The sequence below is a fragment of the Lissotriton helveticus genome, chromosome 4_1, assembly GCF_964261635.1.
Source record: "Lissotriton helveticus chromosome 4_1, aLisHel1.1, whole genome shotgun sequence".
Lineage (NCBI taxonomy): Eukaryota > Metazoa > Chordata > Amphibia > Caudata > Salamandridae > Lissotriton > Lissotriton helveticus.
The window spans coordinates 2,129,228,294-2,129,246,556 of NC_136063.1; the positions used below are offsets into that span (position 1 = coordinate 2,129,228,294).

At 48.2% G+C, this 18,263-nt stretch overlaps 1 protein-coding gene across 1 annotated transcript in view; it reads left to right on the plus strand.

Annotated features, from left to right (window-relative positions):
• Positions 1–18,263, plus strand: part of ATRX (ATRX chromatin remodeler) — a 1,815,989-nt gene that overhangs the window by 1,674,443 nt on the left and 123,283 nt on the right. The gene's annotated exons all lie outside the window — the stretch shown is intronic.

An 18,263-nucleotide genomic window follows, 5' to 3' on the forward strand; every position in this document is an offset into this window, starting at 1 on the left:
ATCTCGTGATACTTCGAAGACCCTTCCAGGACAACAATGTGCAATCATCCGGACCCAACACTAGGCGGCGATCTATGCTATAGATATGAATGTCAGCAGCCCTACATGCCAAGAACAGATGCATACTGGTAAGTAGCATATTCATTAGTTGTATTTCTATTTTCAGAACCAAGCCAGGCCTGATACACGTAAGTGAATAATACTTTACAAGATTTATGCAGTGAATCGCAGATCTGAAAGAAACACATAGTGATAGATTCCTTACCTTAGAATTACCCCCAGGCGTCAGACTAGATCCAGAAAGTTTCATCAGCAGTACTCTTGCGTGTCGGAAAGTGGTGTCGAGAGGCTCCGCGTCCGTCGTTGGCGTCGTGGTCGCCAAGATGACATCGGGGCAGCTACTTAGACACCGCCCTCGCTCGCTGACATCAGTTCTTTCTTTTTCCGCGCCAGCAAGCGCAGGTCCAGAGAGAGTGGTACCCCTAGCCATTTTTTGACAGTTTTTTTAGGCTTTTTGTCTCTGCTTTTTTGAGTCGATCGACTCCTGGTGTCGTAGGGATGCCCAATAAAAGTCTAGCGGAGACTGTCATCGGATGATGTCGGTGACGGACCCGCACCGTGTGCGTGTCTACTGCCTGGGGCGCGACCACGTCCCCAAGTCGTGCCTCGACTGCCAGTCCATGGCGCCCAAGACTTTGCGGGAGCGGTCCTGAAAGTGAAGTCAGCAGTCAGCTCCGCGCCGCTCAAGGTCCTGGTCCCGTAGGAGGTAGAGGGACCGGTCGCGGAGCCATTGCCATCATTTGTAGCTAGTTCTCTGTTCTTGCTTTTGCGGCTCTTCATGGTCCATATTCTTCTTTCTGGTCAGCAGCATCTGATTTCCTGGTGCTTGCCAGGGGCTCCCCTAAACACTAGTTTTAGGTGCATTAGGGGAGTATAGGGTAGTAGACAATGGGCTACTTACCCCTGGGGTCACTATGCCCCCTATATTTCCATTTCCTGTGGGACGTGGGCATACCCTGTCTCAGAGTGCCTAATTCTGCCATCACCAAGATGGCAGACTTTTGATTTTCGTGTCACATCGGGTTAGCCCACCTTCAGGTGAAACTAGCCAGAGGGCGAACACTCCTCTTCTGACTACTAATTTTTCCACCAGTCCAGGTTCCAAATTGGCCATGGCCTGGGGGAGTCTGCATTCCCATACCTCTTAGGAAAGCCAGATTTGCATACCACAGGCAGTGGGCTCTTTGAAGCTCTCTGCCTTGGAGGGCTTTGTTCCTGACCTCCTGAGAGTATGGGCCCTCACCCCTAGTGGGTCAGAAACTAGTCCGTGGTGGCAGGCTGGTCAGCCAGCACACTAGCAGTTGGTAGGTTTTCCAAGGGGCACCATTAAGGTGCCCTCTGGGTGCATGTATTAATAAATCCACCACTGGAATCGGTGTGGATTCATTAATACAAGATATTTGGTACCAAGCATCTTTTGGTTTCAGTGAAGCCATCATGTAGATGTCGGACTAGTTTCTGACCAGTACCGAGCACATGTACTTATGGCTTCCCTGATCACTTGAACTAGCTAGCACACTGGCATATCTGCTCAGGCGGATATGTCCACACATGTGGGACTGTGCACTCTGCCTTAAAGCTGTAAGGCCTACTGTAGGGGTGACCTACTTATATTGCATGCAGTGTCTGTAGGCATGGCACAAGGATGTGTTGGATGTTTTCACTTTTGACTGCACCAAGACACAAAACCTGCAATAGCACACTGCATGGGTTTGGTGAGGGGTCCCTTAGGGACCCTTTTTAACCTCCTCGCCGAGCCATGCCTTTACTACCTTGCTGAAGTCTCAATGATTATCCTTCCACTGGCAGCACCAGTGTCAACTTCGGTCCCAAATACACTTTTGGTGGTCTGACCCTTCTTCAGCAACAGTCTGCAAGATAAACATCAGCGCAACTGTGAAGAAGTCAGAGGTTTGCCAGAATGGAGGTAATTTTTGTATCTGAAACCAATGCAATTTAGATGCCTGAAATGGTATGTCATGAGGAGAATGATGAGGTGGATAATTAACAGCCCGACCTGCTTCACTGATTGCACTGATGCTGTCCTTTACTTAGGTTTAGAAAACACCAGCAGTCTTGAATCTTTATCTGAGTTGGCTTTGGGTTCCCTAATGGCCCTTCCACTGAGGACAGTGCCTTTTGCAGTGGTTTTTAGCAGACCGGTGGAGGTTTTGGAACTTCCGGTCTTGTATGAAGAGGCTAAAGATGATTTGAAGGTGGAAGTTCCCCAACCTCAACTTTCTGATCCTGCGCCTTATTTAACTTTTAACAATATACTGGTGGTTTGTAACCAGTCAGGTTGGTTTAAGCCATTTTCAGCTCCAGCTTTTAGCTGCCCCATTGTACCTTCACCTGGGAACTTGGTGGTAGTGGTGTTCACTTTTAAAGTTGATTCTAATTCATTCAGTTCTACTCCTGTGAACAGGAAGTCAAAACAAATTGGCACCATCAGCAAAAAGGTATATCTGATCAAGACATCTAGTCGCAGATTCCGTAACTTAGAATATCCCCAGGCGTCAGACTGGATCCGGAACATTTTTTGCAGCAGCACCTCTGCGCGCCGGGGGACGGCGCCACGTGACCCCGCCCTGACGTCGTCCACGTACGTGACGTCAGCGAGGTCATATAAGTCCCTCCCAGCGGGCTGACGTCAGTTTCCTTCTTTTCCGCATGCAACTTGGATCCCGAGTAAGTGTAAGAAAGTGTCTCTATATATACTGGACCAAAGTAAGGTACAGTGTGTATAGAGCCCCCAGTTCCCAGAAGTTTGGCAGAGGCTAAAGTTAGATAGAACCTTACTCTCTAAAGTGGTAGCTTGGTCGAGCAGTAAGGCAGTATCAGAGGACAGTGTAAAGCATTTGTTGTACACACTCAGTCAGCAAATGGTCTCACACACTCAAGAACTGAACTCTAGGCCAATCGTTTTGTATCAAAGTATGTAGTGGTTTTATTTTAGAACCAACAAGGTATCAAAATATACTTTCTCAGAATGAGTTACTTTAGTTAAATACTTTTCAAATAGGCAATAGACTTTTTGAATGCAATAGTTAGTTTGTTGCAATAGGCAACACAATTTAAAACACAATTCAACGGAGCTCAATGGAAATTTCTAGTTAAATGCAATTAGTTACTTTGTAGATTACTTTTCTAACCTCAAGACTGTATCCTAGATTCAGTCCTGGGAAATGTCCTGTAAACAGTTAAGTAAAAGCGTTTTGGTTACAGTAGTGATTTTTAAGGAATATAATTGTATTTTAAAAGTTGATACTTAGAAACTTTTTCAGGTGAAATTACCAATGTTATCCTATGGAAGGAAATTCAATTTGCAGGTAAAGTATGTTCACGTTACTTTTGTAATCCAGTGCTGAACTCCTAGGTTCAGCACCTGGACCTCTATCTAAAACCGGTAAGTAATTAAGTTTTTATCATTGGCACGATTTTTAGAAAATATTTGTAAGTTTCAAAAATCGACACTTAGAAACTTTTTCAGCAAAAAGCAGGCAATGATATCCTGTGAAAGGAAATTCAAGTTACTGGTAAGTACGGTTAGAATTACTTTTCAGGGTCAGTACTGGGTTCAAAGATACAGCACTGAGGTCTCTCCTGATAACAGGTGAGTAAAACAAAATTCGTAGTTCGGCTGATTTTAGATGGATATTTTAAACTCCACACTTAGAAGAATTTCCAAGTGAAACCAGTCAATGTTGGCCTATTGAAGAAAAGTGAGTTATTGGCATTTAGGGAAGTACTCGACTGGCAGAGTTAAGGTTCTGAGCATAGACTCAGTGGTCTCCCAGGGTCAGGTAGGTACAGTTGGTACACCCTCAGCGGCACAGGGGCTGCCGGGTGCAGAGGTAGTAGGCCCAATGTTATCCAATGGTAGGCAGGGGGCCTTCAGTTGGGGTCTGCTGGCTAGCAGGCCACGTGGCTGTGGGAGCTGGGCTCCTGGTTACTTGCTCGGGGCAAATGGTAAAGAAGGATAGGACAACGGTTGCACTGCCAGGGGCACTCGGGCGGCTTGGTGCAGGGTGCTTTTGAGCCATTGGGCGCCCAATGTTATTCAATGGAGATCTTGGAAAGGGAACGAAGGCTGCTGGCTTGGCGACGGAGGATCTTCTGGAGCGACCAACACTTCGTGGGGTAAGTTGGGATCTTGGAGGGTAGGTAGGTGGGCACAAGGGGCCGGGGGGTGCCGGGGTGTCTTTTGGCATCGGGAACTCTTACCCTCTGCTGGACACGTTTGGGGTTCCCTGGTTCTGAGTCTGCAGGCGTCGTCTGGGTCGTCAAGGCGGGTCCTTGGGCTCTGGATTCCAGGTCAGAATCACCCGGGGGACGTCCTCAGGCACTGGCCGGGCTCGTCGGTGCAGAGTGGGCTGGATTCGCGGTTCCTGGCTGGCACCATTAGTATTGCTGTTGGAGAAGAACCACTGCTCATGAGTCCCAGCCTCTAAGAGGGTCAAGGCAGGCAGGTCCTCCAGGGTTCTCGAGGTTGCTGTCTGCAGGAGACGCCGGGATTTAGCAGGAGCAGGTTCAAGGATCAACAGGCCTGTAGGGCTGGGGCCAAGTCAGTTGGTGTCGTCCTCTTTGTAGGAGAGTATGGTCTGCAATCCTATGGTCACCCCAGATTTTGGCTTTTTGCTTCACTGGCTTACGACTTTCCCTGGCTGTGGGCCTGCTAATCAGACCCACAGCCTAGCTGTTCTCTCTCTAAATTGACAACCATGTACTTTAAGTGCATTTACCAATTGGTACTGGGCCACCTTATCAGTCCCTGTACAGTATACCTTAGGTATCCAGGGCATAGGTGTACCCAGGGCCTACCAGGGGCTGAAGCATGTATTATTCCACCCCTGGCTGGCCATCTAAAATAGACACAACTGGCTGCACGACAGCTGGGGCAAGGTGGTGTAATCACCCTTTGCTGTAGATATAGTATACCTATATCTAAACCTAAAATGGACACATATATTCCTATCAGTCACTCCTATGGAAGGCCTTATCAATCCTGAAGGCAGAGTGCTTGGAATTATGTGAGATGGTGCTCTGGCATGAGCTGAGCCCGTTTGCAGCTTGCGGAACCAAGTCCTTATAGCTGTTCTATGATAACGCTATACCATATACTCTTAAGTGCATTATAATCCTCGCGGTTAAATGCTAACTCTGGTATAACATTATCAAAACATGTCGAGTAAGGTGTCATACGAATTGGAATACTACTTTGAAATCTTCACTGCTGGTCTGGTTGCTCCAGACTGGCCCTTGCTCCCTTCCAAAAGACGAGCCCCCCGGACTCTCCTAGTCAGCACCAGACGCTTTTTCCACTCACCGCGTGGGTTGCCTTTGCCAAGGCCTGTTGACGCCGAATCCGGAAAAGACACCGCCGACAGCGAGAGCCTGCGTGGGACAGCTCGTGCCTCCATCCTGGTCATCGAAGACACCTCCTGGTCCACGTGGCTGCAGAGTCAAGCGTCCACTCTTCACCTGATCACGACGACGACATCTGGTTCCTTCCTGGTTCCACTCCAGTCACTGGCTAGAACATTGAACATTGTCCCCTCTGCTTTCAGGTCTTCAGCTTTCCTGATCCACCCTTGGATCACACCGGACATCTTCCTCCTGGTCGCCTGCAGCATCTTTTCTTTCAGGCTCCATTGACTTCAACGCAGAAACCTGACACGACTTCGCACCTATGCGCCCATGGGTGAGGTAACAAGAGCATTTCAGTGCTCAAGGGTGGCTTGACTCTGCTAGTGTCTAGATTCACAGTCGTTTTAGTCCTAACCAGTCAGGATTGTCCGTACTCGCCTTTTTCTTGAACTGTACTGTCCATAGACGTTGTTACGCATCCAGCGTGTGAGTTCACACTCTGCGCCCGCGGGCCTCCTATTACTTACCTAAAGTAAGGATAGCGTAGTCCCAGCGGTCCTACAGCCTCTGGACAGCTCCATTTCTTCTATTGATTTCCTTAACCCATTTACTTAGTATATGGTTTGCCGTGCCCCTAGGGCACCATTGTAATTTTGTGCAACTTATCGTATTTTTCCTAAGAGATTGTCATGTGCTTAGCCCTCTGACCTCATAAAGAGTTCAGAGGTGTTTGTTATTAATAAATATATTGTTTATTTTCATAACAACCTGTGTGGTGTCCTTTCATCTGGTATTCAAGGGGTTATATTATGGTAAAACAGCTGGCTTCACATGCCAAAAGAGTTTAGCCTAAGACTGCTTTGTCCATGCTACCATTAGGATAGCTGGTCTATAAGGTTGACTTACAACCAATCACCGGGAAACCTTTGGCAAACTGAACTTGCACCTACTTGGTCCCTGGTCCTCTTGCTGATTATTTACGTGTCCCTGCTGAAATCATCCTAGCGCCTCGCCGGACCCGCTTCGCGGGTCCCGCAGCGCTGTTTGCTTCGTGACGCTGCTGGCTCCTGGTAAACTTTTGGGAGGAGTGCGGGGCTGGTGACTCTGTCAGCGGGGCTGCGAGCACAAGACAGGGACTCCAGTGTCCAGGAGTCCCTGCGCGCCCAACCAGCTTCACCTGGGCTGCTCTCCCCGCTGGCCACGCCCACCCGCCTATCATCCAATGAGATTGCTGAACTTGTTGTTTAAAGGAGTCTAGTTTCACCGCTTCGCGGGAGCGCGCCCGGGAGAAGCCCGGGACAAGGGCGGGACCGTCTGTGGCCGGAGGAGGCCGGGCTGGGCCACCCCACTGACATTGATCCCAACGATCATCATATCTCTTAGTGCATTGCTGTGCCACACAAGTGCTTATCAGTAAGTGGTGAAAAAGGGCTGATAACCTCAAGGAATGCCGGAACTCCCAAGTAATACCGCTATGATGACACCACCGGGCGATGCCGGGCAACTAGTTGTTGGTCCCTTGGATAAATTTTTCAATCGCCCACCTCAGTTGATTGACAAGGAAATATCGCTTGCTGAGAGGCGTGCAGAGCGGAGATTATCTATCGAACTACTAAAAAATCCTGTGGACAAGCGCTCTGCACAAATCTATCCTGCACTCGTTACACCTCTGTCATCACTAAATCTACCTGCGGTATCCTATTTAGCTTATGATGTAACTACTAACAAGGAGAACCAGGGTACCGTGGGCGATTCGATTCCTTCTTGTGTGAGCCATTCAGAGATTATAACCTGTACAGCTGAAGCACGTGCTCTATTGACCCAACCTAAATCAGGTTATAAAAGAAAAGGTAATACTCTATCCAGGAAATGCCTTCCAGCTAAGCCACCCCATAAACTTAGAAAAGTTAACAAAAGTATGCATCCTAGTAAGGCTGCTTCCGAAGTAAGCGGTGGGAGGGAAACTATGCAAAAGGGGGTTGTTGTAACACTAGATAGCCCTGATCTTAGTTCTACCATTCCTACAGACACAGGGATGGTAACGGCAGATAAACAGCCATCCCTGAGCAGTTTGTTCCCTGACTTAGAAAGGTTGTTACGGTCTATATTGCTCCCATTAGAGGAACGCATTAGTAAGCTCTCCGACCGCTTAGACCATTTTGAGCAGGCAACATTAGACAATTTCTTTTCTACCAAGGCACTGATAAAAGTTCAGGCTAGGTTGGATGGAAGCAGCAAATGTCAGAACACTACTCAAACTCCATCACAAGTTAAGGGACAAAGGCAACAATCTAACTCCCCATTACCTGCAAAGACTGATAGTGCGGCAACGAAGAGACCCCTGAAGCCCCCTAACACAGCACCACTGGGACTTGTTCCAAATCCTCCCGCTACTGTAGCATCTGCTCAGACTGCGGCGCAACAACCGCCGACTAGTACAAAAACTTCGGCCACTGTAGTAGCAGGAGATGTTGTGGGCATTAGAAAGGGTAATGTCTTACCATCTGCCCTACCTACTGGTAATCAACCTTTAGCGAATAAATCTATACCCCGCCCTGTTTCTACTGTCTCCAGACCGTCCGTACCACCCCCGACAAAGCCACCACATAAGAAACCCCCCATGAACCTCACCCCAGATTCCTTCCCCTTTGTAGCAGTCCTAATAAACGTCCCACCACTTCCACCGGGACAGAGAGAAACCTTCCAGATGCTCAAAAACAAGGCTATGCACTGGCTAAGGGTGAACCGGCCTCTACCAGGGGAAGTTGATGGTCTTATATTGGGAGTGAGGCGAATAGATTGGATAGGCTCCACCGCCAAAAGCCTGGGGGGGGACTGTATTGTGGTCAATTTTCAAGATCCAAGGGTGGTAGGATGGCTAACAAGACAGGGCTGGTGCACAAGTAAAGGAGGAATTGGTATTGTTGACCTCACTTTCTTTTACCCACGTCCCACTAGTGTTTCGACCTGTTTGCTTAACGAGCAAAATGGCCTCTCAAGTTGTCTGTGGCCAGGGATTGTCACATCAGTTCCACCCCCGCAGTACTATAATCATACTATTGTCCCGTCCACTAACGCTTCGGGTGGTTGGCAAGATCTAGGGAGGGGTTGGTGACAATCCCCTGATTACCAGGAAAATAGTAGGGGGATAACTATTAATAGAGTGGATGAAACACCTAACTCCAGAAATTCCAATTCTGTATTAAGAAACGACCTACTGCCTACTCCAGGGGAGCATGTGGCTTTAGGTGATACATGGGAAGCAGGGGTGGTGATGGTCCAAACTGAGCCTACCATTGCCTGTCCTCCGACGGGAGATTGGTGGGCCCTGTCGAGCCCAGTAGCATTTCGGCTGTGACGGACCCATTTGTTAGGGTTCTCAGTTGGAATGTGGCCGGCCTGGACAGGAAATTGGCCTTGCCAGACTGGAACGCTCTTGTGGAGGAATACTCCATATGCCTGTTCCAGGAAACCTGGTGCAGGGAGCCCTCTCATAAGGCGGGTTATTCATCCCACCATATACCGGCAGTACAACTAGAGACTGGTAGGGGTCGCCCTTCGGGAGGCCTCCTTGTTTGGGTAGCCACTGCACTTAATTGTAGGGTGGAGGAGCATGATACCCAGTGTCCGGACCTCCTTAATATCACATTGAAAAATCCAAAGGGTCAGGTTATTCTAAATATTTTTAATATTTATGCCCGAGGTATGAAGGGGGGTAGAGAATCCCCCACCATAGCCCACCTGGAGGCCTTGCTTCGATCCTCTCCACATAAGCGCCGCACCTTGGTTGCGGGCGACTTCAACTGCACCTTCGAGCCTCTTGGCCCTGAAGTTCTACAGGATCAAGAGGTCGACGATAATAGGTGGGGCATACCCGCCTTAGAGCTTAGCCCAATTAAAAAATGGACGGAAGTGGTGCTCCAGGTTAATTCCATAACAATTGAGTTTGACTTGAGGGCCCTTAATGGTAGGACTAGTCCTGACAAAAAGGGAGCCCACACATATAACAGGCCCGCGCATACGTCTAGAATTGATTATTTCCTTCTTGACACCCACTTATGGAGCATGGTAAAGGATATGGTTATCATACCCTCTGTAGAGAGTGACCATAATCTTCTTTCGCTCACTCTGACCCTTAGGTGCCTAGACGGTATAGGTAGTAGAACTCCTTGTTCTCCCGTCCCGGACATGTCGGTAGTATCTAATTGCGGTCAACGGTTAAAGTGGGCTAAGCTGTCGCTCTCAGCGGAGAAAATATCCTCTATAACGCAGCTTTTAGCTGCAGCCTTAGAAAACCTTGACTCTCTGGGGGGTGGGTTGTTGGATGTGCCGGCCAGGTTTTGTAACTTAACTCTGGCTCTTAGCGAGCTTTTTATTGTTTCAGGTTGCACCAATGGGAAGAAACCAGGTCCCCGGGTTAGACAAGGCTGGTTTAACCGTAAGTGCAGAGAGGCGAAGACCCTGCTTGTTGACGCAGTTAAATCTAAATCTCAAACCAGGATTAGGGAGGCCAGAAGGTTATACGCACAATGCCAAAAAACCGCAAAGGAAGAATGGGAGGATAACTTTTGGCAGGATCTTTTGACCGCCAGTCGAGGGAGGGATGCCAAAGGGTTTTGGGACTTGGTGGGTAGAAGGAACCGTCCTGATGACACCTTGAGGACTTGTACTATCACTGCCAAGGCGTGGTTTGACCACTTTTTGGCTCTCTATTGTGCTATTGAAGGCACACTTAATGATCATTTTATCCTTCCCCCCCCTATACTCTGGACAGAGATACGGATCTCTTCTCTGCACGCGAGGTTACGAACCTGATCAAAACTCTTACCCCACTAAAAGCAGCTGGCCCGGATGGGTTACCAGGGGACCTTCTTCGAGCTTATCCAGGTGAATGGGGGGCGTTGGTCTCTGCACTTTTAAATGCCATTATTGAGGGAGGATCTGTACCAGAGTCCTGGAAAGGGGCGGAGGTAGTCCCAATTTTTAAAAAGGGTAGTCGGGACTTACCAGGAAATTACAGGCCAATAAGCCTTATAGACTCGACCCAGAAGGTGGCGGGAAAAGCAATTCTGGGGAGGATTCTTTCATGGGTGGATGACAACCACATACTGTCCGAGATGCAGGCTGGGTTTCGCTCAGGCACAGGAACAATCGAACAAGTCTTCAGACTCCTGTTACTACATTGGAAGGTGGTGGAGCTGGGCAAAGGCAGTCTTTATCTGGCCTTTATAGACCTGAAGACTGCCTTTGACCTAGTTCCTAGGGAGGAACTTTGGAGGGTGTTGTATGGTCTTGGGATGCCCCCTTACATCTTAAACCTCCTCATGAAATTGCATAACGCCAACTATGCCCAGGTTAGATGGGGTTTGAATGGGGAGAAGACTGATAAGATCCGGGTTGAGAGGGGTGTCCGGCAGGGCTGCGTTTTAGCTCCCACCCTATTCTCGCTCTATGTGAATGGGGTGGTAGAGCATCTGCTTGAAGAACCAGCAGACGCCCCCACATTGGGTGGCGTTAAGATCCCAACCCTGTTGTTTGCCGACGACACCCTTCTCATTTCGAAAACCCCCCAAGGCCTCCAGAAGCTCCTGAACCGGTTTCAGGATTTTTGTGTAAACAGAGGACTTGTCATAAATGTGGACAAAACAAAGTATTTAATCATGCACCCCCCCAGGAAACTTGGCCGCCCCCCCCATCCTGAATTCTATCCCTCTTGAAAAAGTATCAGAATTTGATTATTTGGGAATCCGTTTGAGTGATGCTATGAACTGGTCTCCCCACATTAATAAGATGACTCTGGGTCACAAAAGGGTGGGGGGAGCCCTGTTAAAGGAGTATAACAACTCATCTAAACACTGTGTAGCTCCGATAATTGATATATACAAGGCTAGAGCAGTATCAGCTTCACTTTACGGAGCAGAGTTATGGGGTCTGGGTAACATGGAGTCTCTGTCTAAGGCTGAGAATAAATTTATTAAGGACCTATTGACAATCCCGATGAGCACCCCGACAGTTCCGGTGCTCATGGACGTGGGCTGTAAACCAATCAAGGACCTGGCCTCTCTTATTGTGGGCTCGCCTGTGGAGGGTCCCGGAACTAAAATCTTATGCAGACGGGCTGGTAGAGGTAATGCATTCGGATGGTTGGCAGAAGATTAAATGGCTTAGGGACATTAAACACCTGCTTGGGGATCTGGGATTGGGTTCCTGCTGGTCCACACATTCAGCTCCTCCGAAGGAGACTCTGAAAAAAATATATTGGGAATGGGTTTCCACAAAGCTCATCAGCAACCAGCATCACTGCAATTCCACCGCAGCTTACCTGAGAATAAAAGACGTTGTTGCCTTTGAACCCTTTTTGGACATTATTACCATCCCAATGGATCGGGCCCTATATATTAAATTTAGACTAGGGACCTTACCCCTAGCCGATCTCCTCTCCAGATGGAACTTGAATAAGCAGGTATCACGCAATTGTGCCCTATGTACTGACAGACCCGAAACCGTGGCACATTTCCTCTTTGAATGCCCGGATTATGTGCGCCCCAGATCCCACTGGCTCAAACCACTTTGTAGAGAGATGGGTATTCGTCAGCATTCGGTGGCTTTACGTATTTTATTGACTGATACAGCCCCTCCCATTGTCTGCGCTGTTTCTAAATTTTTAAAATGGGCCTGGTTGATCAGTTTAAAAAGACTGTCTATATCGATTTAATGCCTTTTTAATTTTATTTATTATGTCTAATAATCATTTTTACCTGATGTTTTTAATGTACAGTCTGTTTTACGATGTGCTGTTTTATATATCTTTGTGTAATGCTTTTATGATATATGCATATCGAAATAAAGCTATCAACCAACCAACCAACAACCAATCACCATAAGGGTTGTTTGGACTGATACAAGGTGATCACTAGAACTAGTGAGCATCATATATCAGGCCAACTTCTCACATTGGTGTGCAGCGGTTGGGATTTGAGCTTGCTGTTGTTTTTACCACATATAATCTTGAAATATCAATTGAAAGATCACATAAGGTACTATAGGTACATATAACAAGCTTAGAAATACTCTGAGTTCTACTGAACCAGCTGTTGTAGTAGAAAGGGCCTAGCACACCCTGACTACAACTCTTAGCAAGGGATCAGTAGGAAAACCCATAGTGTAGGTAGGTGCATCACTTACACCTCACTAGAAAGCATGTCTACCCATGAAAATTCTTCAGAGACTCCCCTAGTGGTTAGTGACTCTCCACAGGTCCTTTCCAGATATGCAGCTCTCAGTTTCCAGGAGATGAGACAAATGTGTACCTCCAGGAAACTGAAACAGGGTTCTAACCCTACCACTCCTTTTCTGTTAGGTCTCTTAGAGACATATGATGCTAGAAAGGCCTCTAACCCAGGCCCCTCTAATCCAGATGGGAGCATACCCCCCTTAGAAGGTACTCCTGGTGATCCAGACTCTAACCTCCCTGAAACAGAGAATGTTGCTGAGGAGGAAGAAGAAGACTTATCTGAGGGTGAGGCAGACAATGGGCAACCTTTAGTCAGTAGACTTACAAGGGCCAACTTAGACCTACATAGGGAAGGAACTGGGGGACCCCCAGTGCTATCCCTAATCAGGCCTAACTATGGGGTTAGAAGAGATAGATCTCATTCTAGGGACTCCAATAGATCTGTGCACTCTCGTGCCTCTCATGTATCTGCTCAGAGGAGGATGACTTCCCCTCAGAGGAGAGAGCATGAGGCAAAGATGAGGGAGGCTAATCTGAGGATTCAAAGGGAAGAACTTGCCCTTGCCAAAGAGAAGCTTGCCTTTGCTAGAGAGCAACAGTTGAGTGGGGTAGTCCCCTCTGGTGGCAGCAATATCCCTAGGGATAAGGAAAGGGGTTTTGATACTAGAAACCTGAGTAAAATAGTGCCCTCCTATAAGACAGGAGATGATATCCACAAGTGGATAACTTCTTTGGAGAGAGCCTGCAAAGTACAGCGGGTACCCCAGAGTCAGTGGGCAGCTATATTGTGGCTCTCCTTTGAAGGCAAAGGTAGAGATAAGCTCCTCACTGTTAGAGATGAGGATGCTAATGGTTACCAAGTCCTGAAAACTGCACTGATTGATGGGTTTGGCTTAACAACTGAACAGTACAGGTTAATGTTCAGAGACACCCAGAAAACTCAGGCTCAGGATTGGACTGACTTTGTTGATTGTGCCACTAAGGCTTTGGAAGGCTGGTTACTGGGAAGTAAAGTTACTGATTACACAGGATTGTATAATCTAATTATGAGAGAGCAAATCTTAAATAATTGTCAGAACCTGTTGTTGCATCAGCACCTGATTGACTCAGATCTGACCTCTCCCCAAGAATTGGGAAAGAAGGCAGACAGATGGGTCAGAACCAGGGTCAAGCAGCAGAACCAGGGTGGTGGCCAAAAGAAAGCAGACCTGAAGGGTAATGAGAATAAGCAAAATGATCAGAAGTCTTCAACAGGGCCCCAACAACCTAAGGAGGGTGGGTCCCAAAATTCCCAAAAGAAGAAGAATGATGGTCCTAAGAAACCATGGTGCCAATACTGTAAAAGTAAAACTCCCTGGTTTAGTGAGTGCACCAAGAAAGGCCAAACTCCTACCAATACTGTCCCTAAGACACCTGCACCCCTAGTACAGTTAGTAGTGGTAGTGTACCTCCCAAGGCTATAGTTGGGTTAACCCTGGGAACTGAGGTGGGTTCTGACTTAGTCAGAATACCTACTCAAGCAGTTCTTGTTTGTACTGGGGACATGGATATGACCCCTACTGTACGTCCTAGTTCTCTGGGCAAATACAGGCAAACGCCTTTAATCAATGGAAAGATGGCTCAGGCCTACAGGGACACATGTGCCAGTGTCACTATGGTGACACCAACATTTGTGGACCCTGACCAGATCATGCTAGGTTCAGACTACCTAGTGACCAATGCTGGCAACGTCACTACCAATCACAGTATGGCAGTTGTTAACTTCTCCTGGGGAGGGGTAACTGGCCTCAAAAGGGCTGTAGTTAGTTCAGACCTCCCAGTAGATTGTCTTTTGGGCAAAGATTTGGAATCCTCGCTGTGGTCAGATGTGGAGTCCAGGACTCCTGTAGAAATGCTAGGTCTCTCCTCACATGTCCTTGCTGTGACACGGTCACAGGCCAAGAAATGCCCAGCTGAACAAGTGCTGGATCCTGAAAGAATGGACCAGACACTAACCAAGAGGAAGAGCAGTAGGGGTAAGGCTGAGCCTTCCCTCCTGCCTCAGGTTGAGGATCAGCCCTCTCAGCAGGCTGACCCAGAGACCCCAGAAGGAACTGTCCTAGAAGAGCTTGAACCTGAACAGGTTGAGTTTCTTGGGACAGGGGGGCCTTCCAGGGCAGACTTGGGCAGGCACATTTAGACTGTTCCTCCCTTGAAACCCTCAGGCAGCAAGCTGCTACTGAGGCTGCAGGGAATGCTACAGGTGCCCATAAGGTATATTGGGATGATGGACTCCTATACTCTGAGGCAAGAGACCCCAAACCTGGTGCTACCAGGAGGCTGGTCATCCCCTTGTCTCTTAGAGGTTTCCTTCTCACCTTAGCCCATGAGATTCCCCTTGCAGGTCACTTAGGCCAGAATAAGACTTGGGACAGGCTTGCCCCACACTTTCACTGGCCTCATATGTCTGAGGACACTAAAGAGTTTTGTCGCTCATGTGTCGCCTGTCAAGCCAGTGGCAAATCAGGTGGCACAACAAAAACCCCCCTTATACCACTACCTGTGGTGGGGGTACCCTTTGAGAGAGTGGGGATAGACATTGTTGGACCAATGTACCCCCCAACAGCATCTGGGCACAGATTTATACTGGTGGTAGTGGATCATGCCACCAGGTATCCAGAAGCTATTCCCCTTAGGACCACTACAGCTCCTGTTGTGGCCAGGGCCCTACTTGGAGTTTTCTCCAGAGTGGGGTTTCCTAAGGAGGTTGTCTCTGACAGAGGTGCAAACTTCATGTCAGGATACTTGACTGCAATGTGGAAGGAGTGTGGTGTAAATGACAAATTTACCACACCCTATCACCCACAGTGCAATGGGCTTGTTGAGAGATTCAACAAGACCCTCAAAGGGATGATAAAAGGGTTACCTGAAAAGCTCAGGCGAAGATGGGACATCCTTTTACCCTGCCTCCTGTTTGCTTACGGAGAGGTCCCACAGAAGGGGGTTGGCTACAGCCCTTTTGAGCTTCTGTTTGGGCATCCTGTAAGAGGACCCCTATGTCTTGTGAAGGAAGGATGGGAGTTACCTCTCAAAAAGCCTAAGCTTGACATAGTGGACTATGTACTTGGTCTCCGCTCCAGGATGGCAGAGTACATGGAGAAGGCATCCAAAAACCTTGAGGCCAGCCAAGAACTCCAAAAAGCTTGGCATGACCAATAGGCTGTCCTAACTGTGTATCATGCAGGACCGAAGGTGTGGGTGTTGGAGCCAGTGGCCCCAGCCGCTCTCCAAGACAAATGGTCTGGACCCCATACCATCATTGAGCAAAAGGGAGAGGTCACCTACCTGGTGGACATGGGAACTCCCAGGAGCCCCCACATGGTGCTTCATGTAAACAGGCTCAAGGCATTTGTCAACAGGGAGGACATGGGCTTGCTCATGGCCACAGATGAGGTGGCAGGAGGAAGAGAGTGACCCTCTCCCAGACCTGCTCACTCAGAACCCTGATGATGGGTCAGTAGATGGTGTAGTGTTTTCTGACAGCCTCTCTGAGCATCAACAAAAGGATTGTAGACAGGTTCTTCAATCCTTTAGACAAATGTTCTCACTGACACCCAGTCAGACAAACTGGTGCACCCATGAGGTGGACACTGGTGACAGTCTGCCTGTCAAGAGTAAAATCTACAGGCAACCACGTCAGGGACTGCATTAAGAAAGAAGTTCAAAAGATGTTGGAATTGGGAGTCATTGAACCCTCAGAGAGCCCTTGGGCTAGTCCTGTAGTTCTAGTGCCAAAACCTCACACCCAGGATGGTAAGAGAGAGATGAGGTTTTGTGTAGACTACAGGGGTCTCAATGCTGTCACTAAGACAGATGCCCATCCAATACCTAGGGCAGATGAACTCATAGACAAGTTGGCTTCTGCAACTTTCTTGAGTACATTTGACCTAACAGCTGGTTATTGGCAGACCAGGTTAGCTGAGGATGCCAAGGCCAAAACAGCATTTTCTACCCCTGGAGGTCATTACCAATTAGTGGTGATGCCGTTTGGTTTGAAAAATGCACCTGCCACTTTTCAAAGGTTGGTGAACCAAGTTCTCACTGGGTTGGATGACTTTTGTGCAGCATATCTAGATGATATTGCTGTCTTTTAGCTCCACCTGGGAGGATCACCTGATTCACCTGAGGAAAGTTTTGGAGGCCCTGCAAAAGGCAGGCCTCACTATCAAGGCCACCAAGTGCCAGATAGTGCAGAGTCAGGTTGTGTACCACCTCCAACCACCCAGACACAGGTCAGAGCTTTCTTGGGCCTGTCGGGTTACTATAGGAAGTTTGTCAAAAATTATGGGTCGATTGTGACACCACTTAATGACTTGACAAGCAAGAAAATGCCAAAGAAAGTTCAGTGGACAGTTAGCAGTCAGAAGGCATTCGATGACCTAAAGCAGGCCATGTGTACTGCACCTATTCTCAAGAGTCCTGACTACTCCAAAACCTCCATTGTCCAAACAGATGCATCTGAGTTGGGTGTGGGAGCTGTTCTATCTCAACTGAATATTGATGGTCATGACCAGCCCATTGCTTTTATAAGAAGAAGGCTGACCCTAGAGAGAAACGTTGGTCAGCTATAGAGAGGGAGGCCTTTGCTGTGGTTTGGGCCCTGAAGAAGTTGAAGCCCTACTTGTTTGGAACTCACTTCAAGATTCAGACCGACCATAAGCCCCTCTTATGGCTAAATCAAATGAAGGGTGAAAACCCCAAACTTCTTAGGTGATCCATTTCCCTACAGGGGATGGACTTCACAGTGGAGCACAGACCAGAGACTGACCATGGCAATGCAGATGGTCTCTCCAGGTATTTCCACTTAGAACAGGAAGACTCACCTGGTCAAGGTTAGTTTAATGTCCCTAAGTTTGGGGGGGGGTTATGTAGGAGAGTAGGGTCTGCAATCCTATGGTCACCCCAGATTTTTGCTTTTTGCTTCACTGGTTTACGACTTTCCCTGGCTGTGTGGCTGTGGGCCTGCTAATCAGACCCACAGCCTAGCTGTTCTCTCTCTAAATTGACAACCATGTACTTTAGGTGCATTTACCAATTGGTACTGGGCCACCTTATCAGTCCCTGTACAGTGTACCTTAGGTACCCAGGGCATAGGTGTACTCCGGCCTACCAGGGGCTGAAGCATGTATTATGCCACCCCTGGCTGGCCATCTAAACAGACACAACTGGCTGCTAAGGCAGCTGGGGCAAGGTGGTGTAATCACCCTTTGCTGTAGATATAGTATACCTATATCTAACCCTAAAATGGACACATATATTCCTATCAGTCACTCCTATGGCAGGCCTTATCGATCCTGAAGGCAGAGTGCTTGGAATTATGTGAGATGATGCTCTGGCATGAGCTGAGCCCGTCTGCAGCTTGCGGAACCAAGTCCTAATAGCTGTTCCATGATAACGCTATGCCATATACTCTTAAGTGCATTATCATCCTCGCGGTTGAATGCTAACTTTGGTAGCATTATCAAAACATGTCGAGTAAGGTGTCATACGAATTGGAATACTACCACCTCGCCAATTCTGGCGACGGGGGTAGCATTCCACCCTTCTAGAGGGACACGACATG